Raw genomic sequence first — 23,102 nt, 5'->3', positions numbered from 1 at the left:
AATTTTACGGTTTATCATTATTGTTTCATATTTCCGTGCCTTGAAACATTTTAAGAGTTCTGCCTAACTCTCCTGGCTTCCACTGAAAGCAGAAAGCATGGGGCCAGCCATGCACTCTGCAAACATGTCAGACCATGTTCTCCAGCCTGCTTCAGTGAAGCCCTGGTTCACAGGGAGTGACAAGGCTAGTCCCAACTCACATCATGTGCAACCCAACCTTTCAAAGGCTTTATTTTTAGTTCATTTTTTAATGCATTCCTTCCATTTTTTTATGTTAGCCACATATATGGCAAACTGAATAAATTGTTTTCAAGCCCACAAAACTTGGATAAGCACCAGGTTTCTGCTCTCTTTGCTGTTTAATGGGACTGTTACTGGTGAGAGACTATGCCAATGACTAAAACAGACAGCTAAGGTATAAGGAATTTTTACAAGTTTTCCAAGATTTCTGATAGGAATTCCCTAGCAAAGAATTCCCTTTTGGAGCTCCTGTGAAGAATAAACCAGTGTACGCGAAAGTGTCATGGCTGAAACACACATCTTTTGTTTTTTATATAAATCCATATTTCTGCATGTCAGTGGGTATAGTTCTGGATCTCATTGGCACAGCATGACTTGGGAAAAGGCTACAACAAGCCAACAAAGGTGAGTTTAGGGATACCTACACAGCCTCCCCTCTTGAAAAAGCATGCAGGCAGCAGAGTGACAGGACAGGGTACTGCAAAAGGGGTCCCACACCCAGGGTCTGTGCATGTGAGCCCGGGGACCATTCTCACTGGTGAGTGCATTGGCGGGTTGTATGGAGTGACTTCGTTACCCAAACAGTGGGTGGGGTGTGCATGTAAAAGTGTGCATGTAGAAGTGTGTGTGTGTTGATTTTGGCTGGGATAGAGTTGGTTTTCTTCACAGTAGTGAGTATGGGGGTACCTTTTGGATTTGTGCTGAAGACAGTATTGGTAATATAGGGATGTTTTTGTTATTGCTGAGCAGTGCTTACACAGAGTCAAGTTCTTTTCTGCTTTTCACCTCACCCCACCAATGAGTAGGCTGGGGGTGTACAAGAAGTTGGAAGGGGACACAGCCAGGACAGCTGATCCCAACTGACCAAAGGGATAGTCCATAACATATGACATTACAATTAACATATAAACCTGGGAGAAGAAGAAGCGGGGGGAGGGGGAAGCATTCAGAGTCATGGCAATTGTCATCCCAAGTAACCATTACGCATGATGGAGCCCTGCTTTCCCAGAGATGGCTGAACGCCTGCCTGCCGATGGGAAGCAGTGAATGAATTCCTTGTTTTGCTTTGTGCATGCTTGACTTTTGCTTTACCTATTAAACTGTCTTTATCTCAACCCACAAGTTTTCTCACTTTTACTCTTCCTGTTCTCTCCACCATCTTACCAGGGAGGAAGGAGTGAGTGGCTGTATGGTGTTTAGTAGCCATCTGGTGTTAAACCACAACAGTGTGTAACCAAAACTTTCCTGGATTACCTCTACCAGGGTGTTTAGAAGTTTGCAGGTATTTGCTGATGTTTTGCAAGTATTTAATATTGCAGTTTACCTGTTGTATTGCTGATATCGATCCTGAAGGTATAGTTCATAGAATCATAGAATAGTTTGGGTTGAAAGTGACCTTTAAGGCCATCTAGTCCAAATCCCCCCTGCAATGAACAGGAACATCTTCAACTAGACCACGTTGCTCAGAGCCCCGTCCAACCTTGACTTTGAATGTTTCCAGGGATGGGGCATCTACCACCTCTCTGCACAACCTGTGCCAGTGTTTCACCACCCATAGTGTGAAAAATTTCTTCCTCATATCTAGTCAAAATTTACCCTCTTTTAGTTTAAAACCATTACCCCTTGTCCTATGGCAACAGTCCCTGCTAAAAAGTCTGTCCTCATCTTTCTTATAAGGCCCCTTTAAGCACTGGAAGGCTGCAATCAGGTCTCCCCAGAGCCTTCTCTTCTCCAGGCTGAACAACCCCAACTCTCTCAGCCTGTCCTCACAGGAGAGGTGTTCCAGCCCTCTGACCATTTTTGTGGCCCTCCTCTGGACCCGCTCCAACAGGTCCATGTCTTTCCTGTGCTGAGGGCTCCAGAGCTGGATGCAGGACTCCAGCTGGGGTCTCACCAGAGCAGAATAGAGGGGCAGAATCACCTTCCTTGACCTGTTGGCCACGCTGCTTTGGATGCAGCCCAGGAGACAGTTGGCCTTCTTGGCTTCGAGTGCACATTGCTGGCTCATGTCCAGCTTTTCTTTCACCAGTACCCTCAAGTCCATCTCAGCAGGGCTGCTCTCAATCCTTTCAGCCCTCAGCCTTTGCTGATATCAGGGTTGCCCCGACTCAGGTGCAGGACCCTACAGTTGGCCTTGCTGAGCCTCATGAGGTTCATACGGGCCCATTCCTTGAGCTTGTCCAGGTCCCTTTGGATGGCATGCTGTCCCTCAGGTGTGTCAACCACACCACTCAGTTTGGTGTTGCCTACGAAGTTGCTGAGGATACACTCGATCCCACTGTCTATGTCACTGATGAAGATATTAAAGAGTACTGTTCTCCACACAGTCCCTTGAGGGACACCTCTCATCACCGACCTCCATCTGGACATTGAGCCATTGATCGCTACCCTCTGGATATGACCATCCCGCCAATTCCTCATCCACCGAACAGTCCACCAATTTAGAGAGAAAGATGTTGTGGGGGACCATGTCAAAGGCCTTACAGAAGTCCAGACAGACGACATTGGTAGCTCTGCCCTTGTCCACTGATGTGGTCACCCCATCCTAGAAGGCCACTAGGTTGGTCAGGCAGGACTTGCCCTTGGTGAAGCCATGCTGGCTGTCTCGAATCACTTCCCTGATCTCCACATGCTTTAGCATAGCTTCTAGGAGGACCTGTTCCACAAGTTTACTTGTTGCCGGTTAATTATGCATCATTTATAAATCAATAAAACATTTTGGTTCTGATTTGGTATAAACCACATGAGCTGAGCAGTTTTTCCCTATGGCAGGTGCACAAATCTGTGTGGTTTTGGGCAGAAACTACCTTGGGGTCTGTTTTCTAATTACAGTTATTATTTAGTTCAGATACTGCTAATGTAGTGTCCGAGAACTCATCACAAATGTAGAGCAAAGCATGTTTTATATCCCTTTTCACTACCTTAGTAAACACTACCATTTAGGAAATGAAGCAAAATGGATATATGCTTTCTCTGAGGTTTGTTTTTTGAATCAGTTACTGCATTAAAAATTATGTTACAGCTACTGCCACTGCACTGCAGCTACAGTTCCTGTTATCCAGATAAACCAATGCCTGGCAATTGAGGACAGTGCAGATACAGACTAATACAGCTGTTGTATTGCCATCCTCGTCCCTGCTAGCAGACGTAAGGCTTTCCCCACGCCTGCAAGGAATTCATTGCATAATTAAATAAATTACAAATGGGAAAATATAGCCAGGTGCCACATTAACGAGAAAATGTGCCATGTGGATTTTCTGGGTCTCGCAGAGTTAGAGATGGGTTGTTTGTGTTGTATCATTTAGTCTTTATTTTCCTTACCCATTTCAACCACATCTTAATCTGATTACCTGCTCTATTTAAAGCATACTCTTTCAAGCAGACTAGAATCTGCTAAAATCATTTTCTTTTGATTATCAAATGTCGAGTTTTAAAGCAATAAGAAGTAGCATGTGTATAGGTAGTATGTCACATACTTTGCCCCTTCTAACATAACTTTTAAAGTGTAAGAAAAAGCAATTTTCCTCCACTGGGACTCCGTTGGGTCTACAATCTAGCGAGACAGCAGTTAGTTGAAAGCTAATGGATGGGTGGGTTTATCACTTGAAAGAACCTAGGCAGATTTTGAACCTTTATCTGCATTTCTTGTTGTTGTTGCTGGTTTTCTATTTTACCTTCCCATAAGCAAAGGCATTAACAAAGGAGATTGTCCAAAGGAGGGCATCTCAGGACAGAGAGGAGTGTGAGGGTCACTCAAGGCAGAGAGGATGATTGGGCAGAAATGTCATACAAGGTTGATAAGTCAAGGGAAGCACAGGCCAGTATTTCTGAATTCTATACTGGACAAGTTGGTAGAAATAATACTGAAGAAGATATATAGCTCAATTAAAAAATATTGGAATAGAGTGAACATAACATCGTAAAGGAGAGTCATGCTTTAAAAATCACTTTCAAATTTGTCAAAGGAGTTATTAAACTTGAGGAAATGGGTTATTTGTTCATACACTAAATTGAGTTTTCCCCAAAGCTTGTGATATGGTCCCCTAGCAGGAAATGTTAAAGAAATCAAATGGTATTGGGAGAGGAGGAAAACATCCTTTTTGAGCAGTAACTGGCTAAGATGTAGGAAAATATGTGTAGGAATAAGAATTTGATTTCTGTTGTGGAGGGGTTAAAGACCCATAAAATATCTTCAGCATACTCATAATTAAAGTATTAAAGTATGTGAACAACAAGGCAGCAAAGTCTTCTGATAAAATTATTCAATATAGTAAAATCTAAAGCTCATTTCAAAAGTTGCATTAGGACTTCACAATACTAACAAGTTTGACAATAAAATGGTAGGTGGAACTAAAGATCAGTGCATGCAAATTAAGGCACATAGGCCAGAATATCTTTAGTGACAAATATACAGTGATGGGGTAGAAATTATTGCCACTAATGAGAAAATGCTTGAAGTCCCTGTGGTTGTTTTCTGAAAAACACTAACTCAGTGATGGTGAGGAAAAAAGGTAAAGCAGAGTGTTAGGAATGATTAAGAAAGGAACAGATAAATAGAAAAAATTATTATGCCATTATGTTGATCTGTGATGCCCTCTCACCATGATCACTGCCCGAAAGGATATAGGACAACTGGAAAAGATAAAGGAAAATGTCATAAGGATGACAATATCTATGGAGTTACTTTCAGGCAGTGAAAAACTGAGTAAAAGCACTTCTCCACTTGGAAAAGGAAAGAGCAAGAGGGGTACAAAAGACAAATATAAAACCATCAGTGATATGGAGGACATAGAAAAAAAAGAAAGTATTCACATTTTCTCATATGGCCTATAGGACCACTCAGTGAAATTGGAAGGTAAGGATTTTAAATAAAAATATATTTCTTCACAACTCTGAAGACAATGCAGAATTTGTTGCTGTCAGATAGTGTCAAGGAAAAAAGTACACATGTATTCAAAAGGAATTCTGCAAATTGATCAGAAATAAATCTGTTGATGGTTATTGACCGTAACAGTACGAATGCAACCTTAATGCAGGAAGGCCCCCAACCGTCGACAACCAGAAGCTGAGAAAGATCACCGTGTACTCACCCTGTGTCTTTTACTCTTTCATTTTTTAACACCGGGAAAGACTAGAGAGACGGAAAGATGCATGTAGCTTAAAGAAAAGATTGCATTGAATCATGTTCTTACATTTATTATACTTCCCTGGCAGAAAAGTGGGAGCTGAAAGGATGGAAAATTCTTTTCAAGACGCAGGTGTTTGAAGGGATTCTTTGGGCCAAGTTTGACCTCAGGGATTCCTTCGGTCTTATCGTGGTCCAGATGTCAGGGGGATGAGGGTGTCTCCCCCCTCACTCCTAGTGCTGCAGATCACCCCTAAGTCAGTATTATCTCTGAAATTTCAGAGCCATTGGTGACTTAAAAGCACAAAACCATTGACAACTAAGTGTGACTTAGTGATTTACCTCCTGCCTGTCACGCTTAGAGAAGAGCCAGAGACGCTCAGATATCTGTTGCAACAAGTCTGCCACTGACATAAGTGAAACCTGTAAACAACTGCTCTCCTCCATAAAAATCTCAATTTTGTTTCTTCTGTCAATCGCCACCAAAAGCAGCTAATCCCCACCCGGCAATCACCACGTGCACCGGCTTTGCCTGCCCATGGCTTTATTGCATATCCCACCTAAAATTGATAGCAGTTTTCTTTTTGTAGACAAAACATTTACGATTATCTCATTTGTCCTAGCAACAAAAATCACAACGCATATTCAACCTGTCATACAAAATGGTCTGAAAATGCTTTACAGATACTAAAAAAAAAATCCAGAAGGGCTGTATGAAAACGCGAAAGAAAACAGATAGGTCTTCCTTGGTTTTTCAGCTGGAATTTCAAAGCATACCATGTTTCTTTCCAAACCGCATTTTATTCTTTTCAAAGTATTTGGAAGACCCAAAATGACATGTTTCTTCTGGATGTGATAGTGCTTTTATAGGGATTTACTTGATATAATTTTTTCTGTTGCCTGATCTTTTAAGGTTTAGAAATTTGCCCTGCTCACCCTACACCAAATTCTAATGAAAACCTAATATGGTAAAAAAAAGTTTAAGAGCCTGGCCACTCACATTTTCAGAATGTTTATAATGTCAATTTTTTTCTGATATTGTACTTTTTAAAAGTTTTGGTGCACAGATGGTAGCAATATACAGACTGCCTTTGTGAAATCAACTGCAGAAATTCATTTGTCAATACACGAGCTAATTTCAGGTGCAGAAATACGGAATGTGAATATGGAAAAATGTGCTTATTTCATACATAACTTCTGACTGCTGTAGTATCTTTCTTTTCCCTGGAGGAGCTCACAGCACTATTCAGGCAGCCGGCGTTTCAAACGGTTGCTACCTTACTCTCTTATGTTTGTTTATGGCTCAGCTGCCCCTTTACGCACATCCTATAGCAAAGGCTGCCGGGGAGCTGCAGTGCCTCAGAGATCTGCTGTTAGTGGCATGGAGCAGAGCTAAACGTGCGCCTGTCTCTGTTCTGCATCACCACTCCCTACCCCGAAACAGAAGAGGCATCACATGGAAAGAGGTCCTGCCAAACACCGCGGGCAGGGGAATGGGGAGGAGCGGGCAGGAGCCTCCCCAGGCTCTGCTGACCTACACAGGCTGAGTCTTGGTGCCCTTTTTCCTGAGCTGGAGAGCATTTTCTTTCTTGTTCAAAATTTTTCTTCTCTCTTGTCATTTGCAGTTGCATTTCACATTCCCTTTTAACTTCACTACATTCATCTCCTTTTCTAATAAATCCCCTTGCTGCTCACAGCCGTTTTCCTGTAATTCAGAAAAAAGTTAGATTTTAAAAAAGAAACCAAAACTGATAATTTAAAAATGCTGAAACAAAATCTTTTAACCCAGTCCAAGACTTTCTCCTTTTTTTTTCATTCAGAACTGGTTGTTGAATTTGCTTAAAATTTCCAAATACTTTTGGTCTTCCCCAAAAGCCAGTAATTGCTGTATTTACTGTGGAAAAAACCCTGCTAATCTCACCCTTCACACTGATTATGCATGACATGACAGGTGGCTTTTTAAAACGGAAATACACTTCACTTTCCTAAAGTACTGGTAGAAATGGAATAGTTTAAAAATCTAATCTCTTCTCACTTTAGCCTGGTAAATCTCCCAGTGTCTTCAGAGGGCTCTGAACTAAAGCCTTGCATATTTCTTTCCTTTTGCTGTGAGTCTTCTTTCCACTGAAAAGAGTAACAAAGGTCAAATTGATTCCAATATGATAAAGAATATGTGTCTTGTATGTACCACGTATTTTCTGTACATATAATGAATGTATTCCTTAGACAAGTGAATTTTCTTGATTTTTGATCTACTTCCTACTCAAAAAAAAATATCCAAGAATGATTAAGAGACATGACTTGCATCTTTCAATCAACAGAAAACATGTACATCTGTAAAAATTTAATACTGTCCCTCCATTTCATACAGTAACAATTGGATATGTTGATTCAGAACTAACCCAGAAAACAGGAGATCAAAAATATACGTTTTAACTGTTGTGAGTGAACAATTGGGGAGGGGGGGAGGATAGTTCAGACAAAACAAATTTCTCATAGAATATACCTATGGAGGCAGAATGAATTTAGACTGTTGTTTGAAAAACTGAGTTGCAAACCCAAAAATATTTTGGCTTTGATAGGAAGCCAAAACCTTTTTATGCAAAGATGTCCATGCAGTGTGGGAACTGCAGATCAAACACCTAATCTCTTTAATGTCTTGTACAGTCAGGTTTCACCAGCTAGACCCATCCTCCCATGATTTGAAATAATTTTGTTTTCTTACTCCTTGTGAGCAAAGGATTGTTAATGTTTTCCAATCCTAATTTTAGCTAATCAAATAACAGACAAAAAATCAATATTTTGCCTGTGAAATCATATTACTCTTGTGATCCCAGAATTATTTATTTTATTAGCTGAATGTGAAAGTTCTGTTAAACATGATCCAAAATCTATTCAAGACTTTTTTTTTTTTGGATCACAGTTTTAGCAATGTTATACCATTGCTTCAAGCCATTAGTTTGGCTTTTCACAGTGTTTTATCATTCTAGTAACGTATGATACCTTGTTCAGTGCTTTGCCCACACCAGAGGGAAGTTACAAGACAGCCTCAAAGTCTTGAAAACATGGAAAATCAAATTCAGTATTTATGTGGAAATTTGTGCATTTAGAGATTAATTGACCATGACCTGGAATTTCATGAGAAAGGAACTTTGGAAAACAGAGAAATCAAAGGATTATAAATAAGATGTGCATTTTTATCAGTGAAAGTAACAGAACATTGGAAGACCTTACCCTCAAAAGGGGTTCTGTCTCTCTTGGAAGTCTTTATTTGTAAAAGAAGTGTGAGCCTGATGCAGGTGAGGATCTGTGGTGTGTTATGGGAGGGTATGATGAAGTGAGGACTGAGTAGAGAGGGCTGTGAGGAAGGGGAGGAATGTTGTGGGGCCTGGGATGGTCATGCATACACTAAATTTCCTCATAAGGTCTAATACAAATGTGCATTCATTATCAGCGATGCTCCCTCCAAAATAATACAGAAAATTTTTGTGGGTAGAACAAATATGAGAAGGAAGAAGAAGAGCTCAACCCAGAGTGTCATGAGCACCGGAAAGTTTGGGAACAGTCCAGATTTCAAAGAGATACTTAACAGCATTCTTCAAATATCTCTGTGAAACCCAGTTACACATCACACAGAAATGGTATACTCATTGTGCTGGGATCATTTCTAACTGGAATTTGGCCAGACCTTTTTAAGAAGAAAGGCAGGCAGGGGAACAATCCTGTCATTAAATGTCCTTGTCATTTTATCTTCATTCCTCTGATTCGTTGCAGATGTTGCTTTGGAAAGTGTTTTAGTGCCTTTCTCGCTTCAATTACCATCAGTTCACACTCAGTTCATAATGGCAGAATAATTGAACAGGGGACTAGTTCACCATCCTTGTGGATCTTTCTGACATCTACTTATGTTTCCTCTATTTCTTTATCTTGCAGCAGATTTTTCCTTAGAAAATTAAATTTGAAAGTGTTTGAAGGTTTGAAAAAACAACAAAGATTGATTACTTTGGTAACTTTATTTCAACATTAGATTAACTTTTTATGGATTATAATGACAAGCCCTAAGCAAAAAAGATTGTAGTAACTCTGAGATGTATGACTCAATATGAAGTCAGCACAGAGTGTAATTCACAAATTTTTTCCTCCTAGCAAAGTCAAGTTAATAAAACATAATGACATTATCAATTTTTAAAATAAATACCATTAGATGAATTCTAGGTGCATGCATTTATAGTGTTTACACTGAATAGTAAAGTCAACCAACCATGTATTGTTCATGTATTTCCTTATCCATCATTTACTGAGGAATTTATTATTAATACATTAATATAATCAGACAAGAGATTTTGCTTTTATAAGTCTTGTAATTTTAATTCAAGAATATCCTTTGTGATTCTTTGGAGACATATGGTTGATATCCAGCTAGTGTAATACTACTGTGTAATGTAATTCACTGACTATGATAAAATACTAGATTAGCTATGCCAGTAAAGTTAGTTGTTCATAATCATTGGAAATTAAGTAAGAGAAAAGGTGTTATCAAGACATTTTCAGCAGCATTGTAATTGATCTTCTATAATAATATTTCTTAATAGCAACTGAAGGGTTGGTTTCTATGGAGAATTGGAAATTGTGATTGCACAGTGTGGTGATCTGTCAGACTTTCTGGAAACAAATCAAGAGAGAAATAATTATACAAGACTTTCAGAGCTACAGTTTCAAAAACTGAGCTTGTTTCTGCTTCTAGCAGACATTTCTTTGTCAGCTTAAGGAAATATTTTTGTGTGTTTAGTTTTAAATGAGGTAGAGCTTTGGATTTGTTTTGTCCATATGTTTGCAAACACAAATATTATTCCTCTTAAAAATAAGCTAGAAAAATCACCAAAACATTCCAGATCAACCATCAATTAATACAAACATTCAAAAATAATTTGAGTTTTTGGAAGATAGTTCAGATAACTTTTTCCTAAACTTCAGTACACAGATTTATAAATGGGTACCTGGGTACCGCTTTTCAGTGTCATGTGTCCTCTTTGGAGAAGAATAAGATGGTATGGCCTATTAGGTGCTTGGTTCTCACAACATCAAGAAATTAACTCACCATTTTCCCTGATCTTCTTTCCACTGTCCTTTGACAAAAAACTAAGGGCATTTAGAAAAAGAGGAATTTTCATTTGCTTACTTGCGTTGTGTAATCCTCTTAGCACTGAACAGGCTGTTCTGACAACATTTGCATTGGTGGTGGATGGAGAGAGAGCTCCTCTGACCAAGCAATACTCTGAATATGATCTATTCACGGTGTTCTCTTTGCACCCAGTTTCACAGACAAGACAAACTGTTTTGCCCGAGCGCTCTCATCCTTGCCCACCTTCGACCGGGGAGCACATGGGCTCGCGGTCTTCTGTTCCTCTTGAACTTCTGCCTGGTCCACAGGCTCAGCAGTGGTATCAGGCTAGGAAGATGCTATTCACACATTTTCAAGGGTCTTCCCAACCTTACATATTCCCATTGGTGTCCTCACCCAGCCCCAAGGAAAAAGGAGCTTGCAGGGCTTCTGTCTCCAGGCTGTGCCACTACGGCTCTGGCACTCCCACAGCTGTGCAGGGCAGAGGGCCCTATTTTCTTGCCCCATGAAGGTGACCCCAGCTAAGTTTAGCAGATGTTAAGTATTGTGGCACTGAAAGGCACAGCATCCTGGTGCCACTGACAAAAACTAAATTCACTCCTTGTCTTTGGCTTAATTACATTTGTGCATGTGGGAGCCATCATCCAACCAAATCTTGAGAAAGTGCCTTAAGGATTCAAGCTCTCATTCCGCTTTCTCTGTAGCCCTTCCGTTTCCTCTTACTGCACCCCTTCTTGCACAGGCGCTTGCCCCTTACTCTTTCAAATCTGGTCCCAGAAGTCTTTTCCATACTCCCTCCATTGGCTCAGGCCCTGTAGGATTTCACACTGTTGTCAGATAGGACAGGAGTTTGGTGGCAAATTAAACCTTTCCCCCGAGTTTTTCTTTATTTGCTTTTACTTCTGAAGAATTTGGGGAACCTCAGTCATCCCCTCTAGGTACAAGAAACAGAAATTTTCTTCCCTGGCAGGAGACAGGACTTCAGTTGAATTCATATAACCTTATTGCTTAATATTTCCAATGGTTTTCAGATAGCTCATATCTTGGAGTCTCAAGCTGCTCTCATACCTGTGGAGATTTTTTTGCACGAAGCAAACAGAGTTCAAACTGAGTTCCCCGTCTGCAGCATTCACTACATCATCATCAGGCTCCTCATTGTCTGGATTGCAAGTCGGATGAGGCTGGCTTTCTCTTCTCTTTTTTTCTTTTTTCATATCCCAGCTTCTTACTTATGCCCAAAAATTCTCCAGGGGCAGAAAGTGTCTACAAGACTTTAATGAGGAGACTATTTTGGATAAAAGTTTGGATAGGGCAAACTTTTCCTAACCTAATTTTTAAAGACACAGTTCAGAAAGTGCTGAAAAATGCATCTCTATAAGCTAAAAACATTGCAGTCCCATTCCCTTTGCATTGCAGTTAGAACATCAAGAGGGATTCATCAGAAGAAAAGGCCTTTTTTACCACTCACGCTGTACTTTGGTGGTAAGGTACAGGGTGTCTGATAAGACATTTTATCTCCCTACTTACCTGAGCTTAATGTTTACTCCAATGGTAGTCCTAATCTTGAGAATTTACTCATGCTTTTAGCTGTTGCTCATATACTGTCTTATTATTCTTATTACACAAATAAAGTGTCAATTATTATAGCATAATCCAAGCTGTTTTTTTTCCCTTCAGCTATATAATATGTATGTATATATAAAATTATTCTGAATATATCTGAATAATTTTTTAAAAATATATCCTCAGAAAGAATTTTTAATGCCTTTGCTTGAGTTTTGAACTGTGGAAAAAAAAATATAGTGAAACAGTGCTACACCCTTTATGAAAAAGTAAAGGTACAAAGGGGCTGTGTGTTGAATGTAAAGTAGAGCTGGGAAGGAACAAACACCAAATAAATATTCATATTCTCCATGCAGTGATACTGCACTGAGAGTGCATGGAAAATATGGGGATTCTGTTACTGGGACCAGTCCTTCACATGACTTTACAAAAGAGTAACATTACTCATGTGAATCTTCTCAGGGAAGCTCATTGTATAACTCACCTGCGTAAAATCGCTCCTATGCAGAAATACTTGAGTGATTAGGCCCAAAGTTTTTAATGACTGATTCATAGAAAAATTCCCAGCTGAAATATGGGTTTTAAACATTTTGCTGCTCTTTGAAGGCACCCAAGTTCTTCTAAAAGCTTTTTAGCCTATGTACGGAATTACCCATAGGAGAAAAAAGAAGGTGATACATACATTATGCACAGATTTTTCAGGAAGAGTTATTTCGTTGACATATAGAGAATTTACTCACTGAGCCTCCTCACACAGTGAGACAAAATTGTTTCCCTGTGGCTTTTTGTATTTATTATCAGCTTCACCTTGGGAGTCCAAGCTATTTTTTAATACTTCTCTAATGTTACTTCTTTTCAAGGGTGGGGGAAGGACGGGATGGAGGAGATTACATGTGATATTTATATTATGATTATTACTGCACATGTAATTGTGTCAAGCTGTAAATTCCTTGCTAAATTTTTTAAATCCCTCTGATGTCTGACAAGGAGTTGGAAATATATAAATGTTAAATTTTATGGTTTTTTTCCGTGTTACCATAGTCTGCAGTTCTATTATAAACTGTCATCTGTAATATAATCAAAGGAAAATTGGTAGGAAACCTTATTGTAGTCCAAGGAACATTCCTTTTTACATGAATTTACTGGCTTTAATAGGATTTAGACTATCTGGCTCAATCTGGAACTTTTAAAAAGCTAGGAAAGACTGAGTCAGGAAAGAATTGGGTTTTTTATGGGATGTCCCCCAAACCTACCTTGATTTACCGTGGTGTGTAATGTCACAAAAAATGCTTCCCGTTGAGTCAAAGCCTTTCAATTGTTAAAAACGTGTCTGTATTATCCCTAATGCAGTGTTTGTACCTTTCTCATTGCTCACTGACAACACTGACAGTTTGTAAGTTAAAAAATTAAGGGTTGTATAGGTCTGCTTGGCTTCCTTCTCTCTCTTTGCTTTCCTGATACTGCTTGGCTTTGGGACACAGCTTGTTATTTGCATTTGTAATGACAGTAGCCCAAGGGAGTGTTTGTCCTTGACCAGGTAGGACACATAGTAGGAAGGAATCATTCAAATACAGAATAAAGCTATTGTCGTTGCTCCAGGGAGCTTACAGTTTTTTAGCTGGAAAGGAGTTTCTTACTCAGTAGCAGTGTCCTGCTCTGGCAAGACTGGCTTCTGTCTCCCCTGCCTGGACAGTGGGGACAGCAGGACCTGCTCTTCCCAGGAGTGTTGGGACTTGCACTTCTGCCAAGTGCCCAAACCACCAAGCAGACTATGGACCTCATAACTGAAGAAAGTGCTCACTCCTGATCTCACCAGGAGCCAGTACATAGCAAGCCATGCAAGAAGCAGGAAAAGAAAACCTGATACTGGTGGTAGGGTACAAACTCAAAGACACAAACAGGACCTGTTGCCTTGCACATGCATGTATTTATCCAAAATCATTATGGATAAAACCAAAGAAACTGAAGAGTAGCTGGCAAAGCTGTGGTTCTGCCTTATCCATCTGAATTCCCTGAGCATTATTCTTGCTTGCAAGTTGGTCCAGTTTCAAAATTCAAGATTGGAAAGACACGCTAGGAAGACCTGCTTAGGAACATTGAGGAGGGTGGTCCAGGCCTGGGGCAATGTTCTAACTACCGGGCTGTCATGTCAGCAGTGGGTGCTGGGGTTGCGATCCACATATTCCATATCTGATGGGGCTAGTGAGATTGATGAGATGTGAGAGATCACAGAGTTACAGAATGGGAGAGGTTGGAAGGGAGTTCGTAAGATCATCTAGTCGAACACCGCTGCTCAAGCAGGATCAGCTAGAGCCTGTTGCCCAGGACTATGTCCAGATGGCTTTGGAATATCTCCAAGGATAGAGACTCCACAATCTCTTTGGGCAAACTATCCCATTGTTTGATCACCCTCACAGGAAAAAAAAGTGTTTCCTGATGTTCAGACAGAGCCTCCTGTGTTTCAGTTTCTGCCCATTGCCTCTTGTCTGGTCACTAGGGACTACTGAGAAGGGCCTGGCTCCCTCATCTTCATTTTCTCCCTTGAAGTATTTATACACATTGATAAACCCCCCCCAGAGGCTTCTCTTCTCTAGGCTGATAAGTCCCAGCTCTCACATCCTCTCCCTATATGAAAGATGCTCCAGTCCTTTAATCATCTTTGTGATCCTTCACTGGATTTGCTCCAGTAAATCCCATTCCCATTAGGTCCCTAGAATTTCAGCCAAAGAGAGAGGAACTTAACTTCATGGACTGCTCACCTTCTGAATGTGCCTGACTTTCTCATACAGTCATTGAAGAGAAGTCCTGAAGTCTGGCTGGTTGAAACCTCTGTGGGCTTTCAAAGGTATTGGAAGTTTCTCTCCAATTTCAGAGAACTTCACTTATTTTAGGTTGATGGAATTTTTCTCCTCTTCTTTCTGTCCAACCAGTGTCAAGTACCTATATTTCTGTAAGCCATTGCTGAAGTGCCTAACGAGAGAATTAGACCCGGTGGGCTGTGTTTCATCCAAAGTATAAAACAATAGATAACAGATACCAGCCCACAGAGGAGAATGAGGAAGCAAAGAGATAATATTGGTCTGCCAGTTTGGTCTGCCAATGTCTGAGTTCTTTCATGTCTGGATCACTCCCTAAAATTTAGATGAGTTCAGCAGTAGCTGGGGAACATTATTATCAGGTGCTGTGTTGGTTGCTTTCAGGGGATCAGCAAAGTCCTGACCCTTAAAATGCTTCTCCATAAACTGAACTCTGCCACTTACTTACAATTTCTATAGTAGTACGTGGGACTGGGGCCTTGACAGTATCATTCCTTTTTCTAATGAACAAAACTCTCTATCAAAAATCCACATATTAACTTAAAGCTAGTAAACAGGAATGTTTAACACAGCAGCACCTTTTAAACTTGAATTGCAATAAGAATATAATCAATAGCACTCAGTGAGAATGAAACCTCATCACATTTTTTTGTACTAACATATTTTTACCCAATCCCCCCCAATTCATATGTATTTTTCTATTAGTTTTTCCTATGTGTTTTTGCTGTCAGTATTTTCTTTTCTTGTACTTTCATTTATTATATTTCCATTTTTCTTTTAAATAAACATCCTTTCTATTATCTACTGGCAGTCTCATTCCCAATAATTTATTTAATTGCTTCTTTATTGTTTTAATTCTCCTACAACAGCTAGAGTTTACTACAGTTTTCTGTATGGCATAATGTATCTAAATTAATTTCCTTCCTATTATTGCTGAGGTTAGCTGCATTGTAGCCAAGGATGAAATTATATTCCCATTTAAGCCTACTTTTCAGTCCATTGCTTAACTTCCAGTTAAGCCCCTTGAAATATGATTTGCTGCAGAAAAACTATTGGAGTATGTCTGGGTTTATGCTCTCAGTTTCTCCTGCTTTTTGCCTCAACGTCTGGAAAGCCAGAGGAAGCTGCCCGCTGGGGTTTGCTCTCCAGAAGATTGCTCTTCGAGCAATGCTGTAGATTGAAAGGAGCGGTGAGAGAAGGCAGAGTTGCACCACAGGCATGGTGGCTCTCAGCAAAACTGAGCACTTGCTTCTACGATCTGTGCATGCCATGGCAGCTGAACACCCTTAGGACCCTCCATGAACAAACAGGGCACCAGGAACAAGGAAGGATGATTCATTTACTGCTTATAGACCCAGTCTCTAGGTATTGGAAACAGCCATTGGGACAGGATTCATCCCACCCATCTGTAGCTGTTTATAAGCTACACCTCAGTTGGTGAGTGGAGAAATAGAGGCTCAGTAGCAAGACAGAGGTGTCTAGAGGTAACTGAGATGCTCAAGGACAACCTCCCTGGCCTCTGGCAGCTGGACAAAGACGCCAAGTCTTCTGTAGGCCCTCTGTCATATCTACCAGCCTCATACAGATGTCCTGGGCATTTAATGTGGAACTAGGCACGTAAATCCCTTCAGACTCCCTTATAACATCATTTCAAGATAGAACCTCGAATAGGTTGGGAGAACTATTGATGAGAAATGCTGATTTCTTCCCATTTTCTCTCATGGGAGTCTCAACATGTAGTTCAGGCGTGTGAATGTCAACAGTGTTCATCTCAACGCAAGCTCCTAAGGCCATTTTCAGGACCCAAGGGCATGCTTCCTTGTCCCCACTGCAGACCTGTTCGGCCTCCTCAGAGCTGACACATACAGACCCAGGACCTGTGGGAGACTCACCCCTTCCAGAGCAGCAACTGGAAGCCAGACAAGACCCCTGAGGGCACCTGGGGTGGCAATAGATGTTGATGATAAGGCAAGTGAATCCTGCTCCCAGCTGCTCGTGGGGCTCTAGTCTGCTGTGACTGGATGTCCACTGCCCGTAATGGGAGCTCAGGCATTTAGCTCATGCGTAGGCATCACAATTCAAGTGTTTTAAACTAGAGCTGAATGCCATCTCTAAAATTAGGTGAGATGAATTGCCACATCAACGCCTTCTCAGAATTCAGGGTTAGCTGCTAGCAATTGGCTAGTTTCTCTTGCTTTGCTTTCTTGGGGTTTTCTCTTTTCCTTACCATGGCCAGAGCCATAGCTGCAACAGCAGCATTAGGAAGCTGATGGTGATGCTTGCTGCCCCTCACTCTGGTGTGCAGCAGAGCAAGCAAGAGGGGTTACTGAGCTGTAATCCATAGCAAATCACAGGAAGTATCATATGCCCTATATATGTAATAAAGATATGACAAAAAAATTGGCAATGCTGGCTGGAGTAACAACAATGTACACTACACTTCATGACTTGTTATCCACGTGTGTCCTTTTCAGAGCCACAAGCTTTAAAAGAATTATTGCAGCAGAGGTCCCAAGAGGTATGTTAAAACACTGGTTCTATAACCATCCGAAGTGGGTCTGCAATATTTGTCTTGTAAACTTTTTGCAACAATGTCCGGGAGAACTGTGACCCCCTTCAGTTCCATGTTCCTTTTCCATCACCTCTACCATATCAATAATAAAACGTGGTGTAGCACTGCCAGCAACATCTGTAGAAAAAAAAATCACAACAACTCACACTTCATGAAACATTATAGTGGAAAAGAAAATGTGTTCCAAACCACCTTGAGGTTCTGGAGTTAATTCATCATTAAGCATGAAAGACACAGGCGCTGCAGACTTCTGCATTGTTTCCATTGTGGAAAGCCCTAGATTTTGCAGTCTCCCAGCATGGAGAGCCACATGAACACACATCTGTGTCTATATTTTAGTTTGTGCATTTGCTAACTAAGTCATCACCTACTCAAAACCAAGCAAACACAAATGAAAAAAATGCAGGGCACTAATTTTACACCAAACTGTTAACCAAAGACATGCCATGTTTCTAAGCTTCCCTTTCTGCAAAGGGCTCGTCACAGGCAAGTTTTACCACTCATATGGATCAAACTATAGATCAACACCTGACCTAGGAAAGATAATTATTCTGGCAGCACTGTAGCTGTTACCTTTTGTGCTAGGAGTTGCACATGAGAGGAGCAGGGTTTGAATCATAAAAACTAAGGCAAGGATACATAAAGGAATTAAAAAAAAAAAAAAGCATTGAGATGACCCAATCACACCTCAGACCACTGGGAAACAAGACGTGTAAGAAAAGAATGGGGCATTTCAGTTGTGGGCAAGTCTACTAGACTGTATTATCTTCTTCTTGGTGCAACAGCATAGTCCTTAGATGTATATGGCAACCCTCCATGGCTTTAAAATAGCAAGAACTCTTGAAAAATTCACATTGCTTGGACAACAAACGATGGGGGAAAAAAATCAAAGACACCGTGCAGATAAAGGAACACGTGTGCAGACAGCAGTGAGCCACATGTGCAGTACACAAAGCTGTGGCTGTGCAGTCTGGCTGGGGTGGCTGCTCCTGGGGTCGCTCACCCTGGGCAGAGTAGATGTGAGTAGAACCACACAAATGGCTCAGAGGGCCACGATCTGGACCCTGTTGCAGCGTGAGATGAGAGCTTGTGCATGACCTATGTTTCTACAGCCTGGGCTGTTGCTGGCTAAGTAACATTTTAGCTGAACTTTGCTCTTAACAGATTGCAAAACCTGCTCTTTTCCAGATAAGACTGTTCCCTTTCATTATTTCTCCATAGCATTTTATACTCTAGTTCACTTTTAGTTCTGGTACAAACTTCCATGCTTGTAAATGGATGACTACCTGCCAACAAGCCACATGTCTGTTTTCGGTAATCTCTATTTTATAATATTCCTTCTTCCCTTCTCTGGCATGTAGTTCAGGCACACTCTAGATAATGGAGCGTTACTGGTACCCAGAAACTGGTGATTCAAATTTTTTCAGATATTTATCACTTAGTGTTATAACTGCAGTGAGTGTTTTTGAACAGCTCCTCTCATTAAAAACATTTAACACAGTGAATAATCTCCTCTAAAGAGACTGAGGCATCATGGCAGTTATTTAACAACTGAGGACCTGTAGCAGCATTCAAAGCATATGCTAAGGCTTGCTGTTCAATTAGGATGCCAAGTGGCAGCTCAAGATTTAACGTGAGTTCAGTGCGTATTCTGGGGATTGACTGGGAAAATATGGTTTGGAAATGTCCACAGATAGGAAGAATATAAGAAAGTTCCAAAAAACAAGCAGCAGATGGTGTCCAGAAAGGCCTGGATTTTTCTGCTATAATAAAAGATGGACAGTTCTCTTGACCACATGATAGCTGTTGGCTATGAAGATTCCGGATTTTTGTAAGTGAATTACTGGCAATCAAAGAACCTTAGATTCTCTCCCTTCCTGCAGTTATTCCTGTAAGAAACAGCACATCTGTAATTCCACTGGGTTCTATAAAAAAATCTATTCTCTCAGGCATAATAGGAATGAACCTTTTTCATTATTACTGGACCCCTGCTCAAATGTGATTATAATAAATTCATACAAAAAGACAGCTCAGTAATACAAAGTAACTACCAAAAGGTAACTACATACTTTCAAATACAGATCTGAACAAATAGGATTCAATGCGAAAACTCCTTTGGATTTCAGTAGGACTCAAATTTCAGCTTTTGTTGTTTCCAGAGTAAGTTTCCTTTAAAAACCTTTGCTAAAAGAAAAACACACCTTTTTTATGTTCCAGGTTTGTTTTCTAAGAAAAAGATATTTAAATAGTTGAAACCAACTTCTTAAATCATCCAGAATCTCTTTCCTACCTGGTTATGCCCATTGAAATGAACGGAACTCCTTGCAGAGTTGAAGAACTACCTTGTCTGAGGAAGGCTGGTAGATCTCAGAAAATAAATTATTTCTGAACTACTGGCATATATGTTAAGATTTAGCTCAAAAAGACCTTTCTGCCAAGTTATAAATTCTCAGACATTGTTGTTTATGGTTGAAAAGCTGACATAGTCTTGGGAGTCATGTCTCAAATGCAATCCTATAATTTCTATAGGATTAAGGAATAAACTTTATTGATGGAACATGGTAATTGATCATGCCCCTTCAGTGGATGTAAATGTAGTTGTCACTCATGTCAATGACCAAGGGGACATTCATGGCTTCAGCTGTAGAACAATAGAAACCTGAAAATGACTGTGCTTATTGTCTGTGAAACAATGAAAAACTGTGGTAGGTACATTTTACAGTCACGTCATAAAACATATCTGAGTAAGAACACATGCTTTTTTGATCATTAGGGTTTTTCCAATTGGATGAGCCAAACTGCACAACACTGTAGAATTTACTTTGATTTCTATAATGAATCACTAAAACAATCCCACGAGGCTATCCGATGTAATAAAAGATTAACTATTTCCTAGTACACAGAATCATGTTTATGGAGATGTGTCAGTAAATTCAGCCTAGCAGAAATGTACCTCTGACTATATAGTAGATTTTTACTCTAATTCAAGCTGATCCCTTCATGACACAAATTCCTGCATGGTTGCAACTTCTGTTAGGTCTCCATACATCACTGTGTCTCACGAGACCTAGAAAAAATTATATTGGGACACCAAAAACTGAACTGAAACAGGCTGCTGGCTGCATTTAGACATTTTGCCACAGAAGTAAAATCAGTACATTTTGAAGCAATATACAGAAATCTTGTTTGCTGCAAGTAGAAATAAAAATATCCTTCCTCGCACATATATTCACCGTGTCTTTACAAATAAAATCTATTCTCATGAGATCATGGAATTCTACAGAATCATTCGCACAATACTTTGTGCCTACACTTTGAGCGGAAAATTTCTCTATAATAAAAGTGAATTTTACCACTTCATATATTTACCCACTCTACTAAGAAGCAGCTAAGCTTTCCAAATCACTGTGCACATCTGTGACTATCCTGAGCACGTTATTTTGAGTTTTCCTTCACTAAAGTGGCTGTCTGATGAGAACAATGTTTCCTCTAAGAAGGGGATAACACAGGCTACCCGTGGCTCTGCAAATCAGAAGAGGAAAAAGACAACAGACAAGTATGGCAGTCCTCAGGATAGGAGTGTGGTTTCTTCTTGATTTTTTGCTAGTTGTGTTTAAGTCATAGCTTGAGTACATTTAATGAGTTACCACACAGGAGAGAATTAGTGTTATCAGTCCAAATGAATGTTGTTTTCTTGATAAAACTATGAGATAAGACATGTTAGCTTAAACTTCAGTGACAGAGGTTTAAGTTAATACATTTTACTCTCTGTTTGCCAGGAAGCCTCTGCACCAGCTACAGCAGAGCAGCCAACATGTATATGGTAACTTACATATATGTGTGTCCCTGATAGACGACTCCCGAATCAGCTTAAAGAAACATGTATATGTGATTAACTAAGATGTGCTACTGCTAAAATGCAGTGAGAAAATACCTTTGCAACACTTTATAGTACAGCAAAGTCTGGCAGTGTTAGATGTGAGTTCCATTCCATCAGTGACATTATTTTTCAAGAACTTGATGTATTATACCTTAATTTTTCATTTGAAGTATTAATATTGACTTGGTAAAGTACATGAGAAGAGTAGCTGATTTATCATTCAGCCCAGTTTCTCTATTTATACATACCTTCAGGTTCTATTTTTGGATGGTCCTTTCAACCTCAGTAAAAACTTGCATCATTCTTCTAAAATTTGAGTACCAAATGTGGAACGTGGCCTTTAGTTTTTGTTTGGCCTGCAGATTTCTAAACTTGTTATGAAATGACTATGTTAGTTTTAATTGAGGATTTTCTGGATATTTTCTTAAATTGCAGGATCTGAATAAATGGGAAATTGTGGTTAGTCTAAATTCACCAAACAGGTGTTAGTCTGACTGATAGAAATACTCTATGGAAGCTGGGATTAATGCTAGGAAATTATTTCATGTCCTGTTTAATATAGAATAAGAGGACAATATTTGAGGTGAGCATCTCTGTAACCCAAAAGAAGCATGAATTCACAGGAAATTGGGACTGAAAAATAAATTAGCATTCTGCTCTGAAAATGACAGGGTAATCAAGGCCTTATATTGATCTTATATTTTTTCTATCACTAAAAGACAAACTGTCAAGGATCAAATGCTATGAAAAGCCCAAGTACACAAGGAATTATTTTGCTCTTTTTCCTGCAGGATCATAGTCCAAAAAATACCTATTAAGAAATAGTAGTTAAAGCCTCATATATTTATGAGGTGGTTGATATGTAATTTTAATTTCATTTTTGAGAAGAAAATTAACAGAATAACAGAATCATTAAGGCTGGAAAAGACCTTTAAGACCATCAGATCCAACTGTCAACCCAACACTACCATGCTCACTAAACCATGTCCCAGAGTGCTACGTCTACATGTTTTTTGAACATTTCCAGTGATGGTGACTCCACCACTTCCCTGGGCAGCCTGTTCCAATGTTTGACCACTCTCTCAGTAAAGAAATTTTTCCTAATATCCAGTCTAAACCTCCCCTGGTGCAACTTGAGGCCATTTCCTCTTGTCCTATTGCTTGTTACTTGGGAGAAGAGACCAACCCCCACCTCACCACAACCCCCTTTCAGGTAGTTGTAGAGAGCAATAAGGTCTCCCCTCAGCCTCCTCTTCTCCAGACTGAACAACCCCAGTTCCCTCAGCCCCTCCTCATAAGACTTGTGCTGCAGATCCCTCACCAGCTTCGTTGCCCTTCTCTGGGCACGCTCCAGCATCTCAACGTCCTTCTTGTAGTGATGGGCCCAAAAACTGAACACAGTATTTGAAGTGCGGCCCCACCAGTGCCAAGTACAGGGGCACAATCACTTCCCAACTCCTGCTGGCCACACTATTTCTGATACAGGCCAGGATGCTGTTGGCCGCCTTGGCCACCTGGGCACACTGCTGGCTCATATTCAGCTGGCTGTCAACCAGCACCCCCAGGGCCTTTTCCAGGTGCTCTCCAGCCACTCCTCCCCAAGCCTGTAGAGTTGCATGGGGTTGTTGTGACCCAAGTGCAGGACCCGGCACTTGGCCTTATTAAACCTTATACAGTTGGCCTCTGCCCGTCGATCCAGCCTGTCCAGATCCCTCTGCAGAGCCCTCCTACCCTCCAGCAGATCAACACTCCTGCCCAACTTGGTGTCATCTGCAAACTTACTG

Source organism: Phaethon aethereus (genome assembly GCF_964289735.1).
Source record: "Phaethon aethereus genome assembly, chromosome: 1".
Taxonomy (NCBI): domain Eukaryota; kingdom Metazoa; phylum Chordata; class Aves; order Phaethontiformes; family Phaethontidae; genus Phaethon; species Phaethon aethereus.
This window is presented reverse-complemented; position numbering follows the sequence as displayed.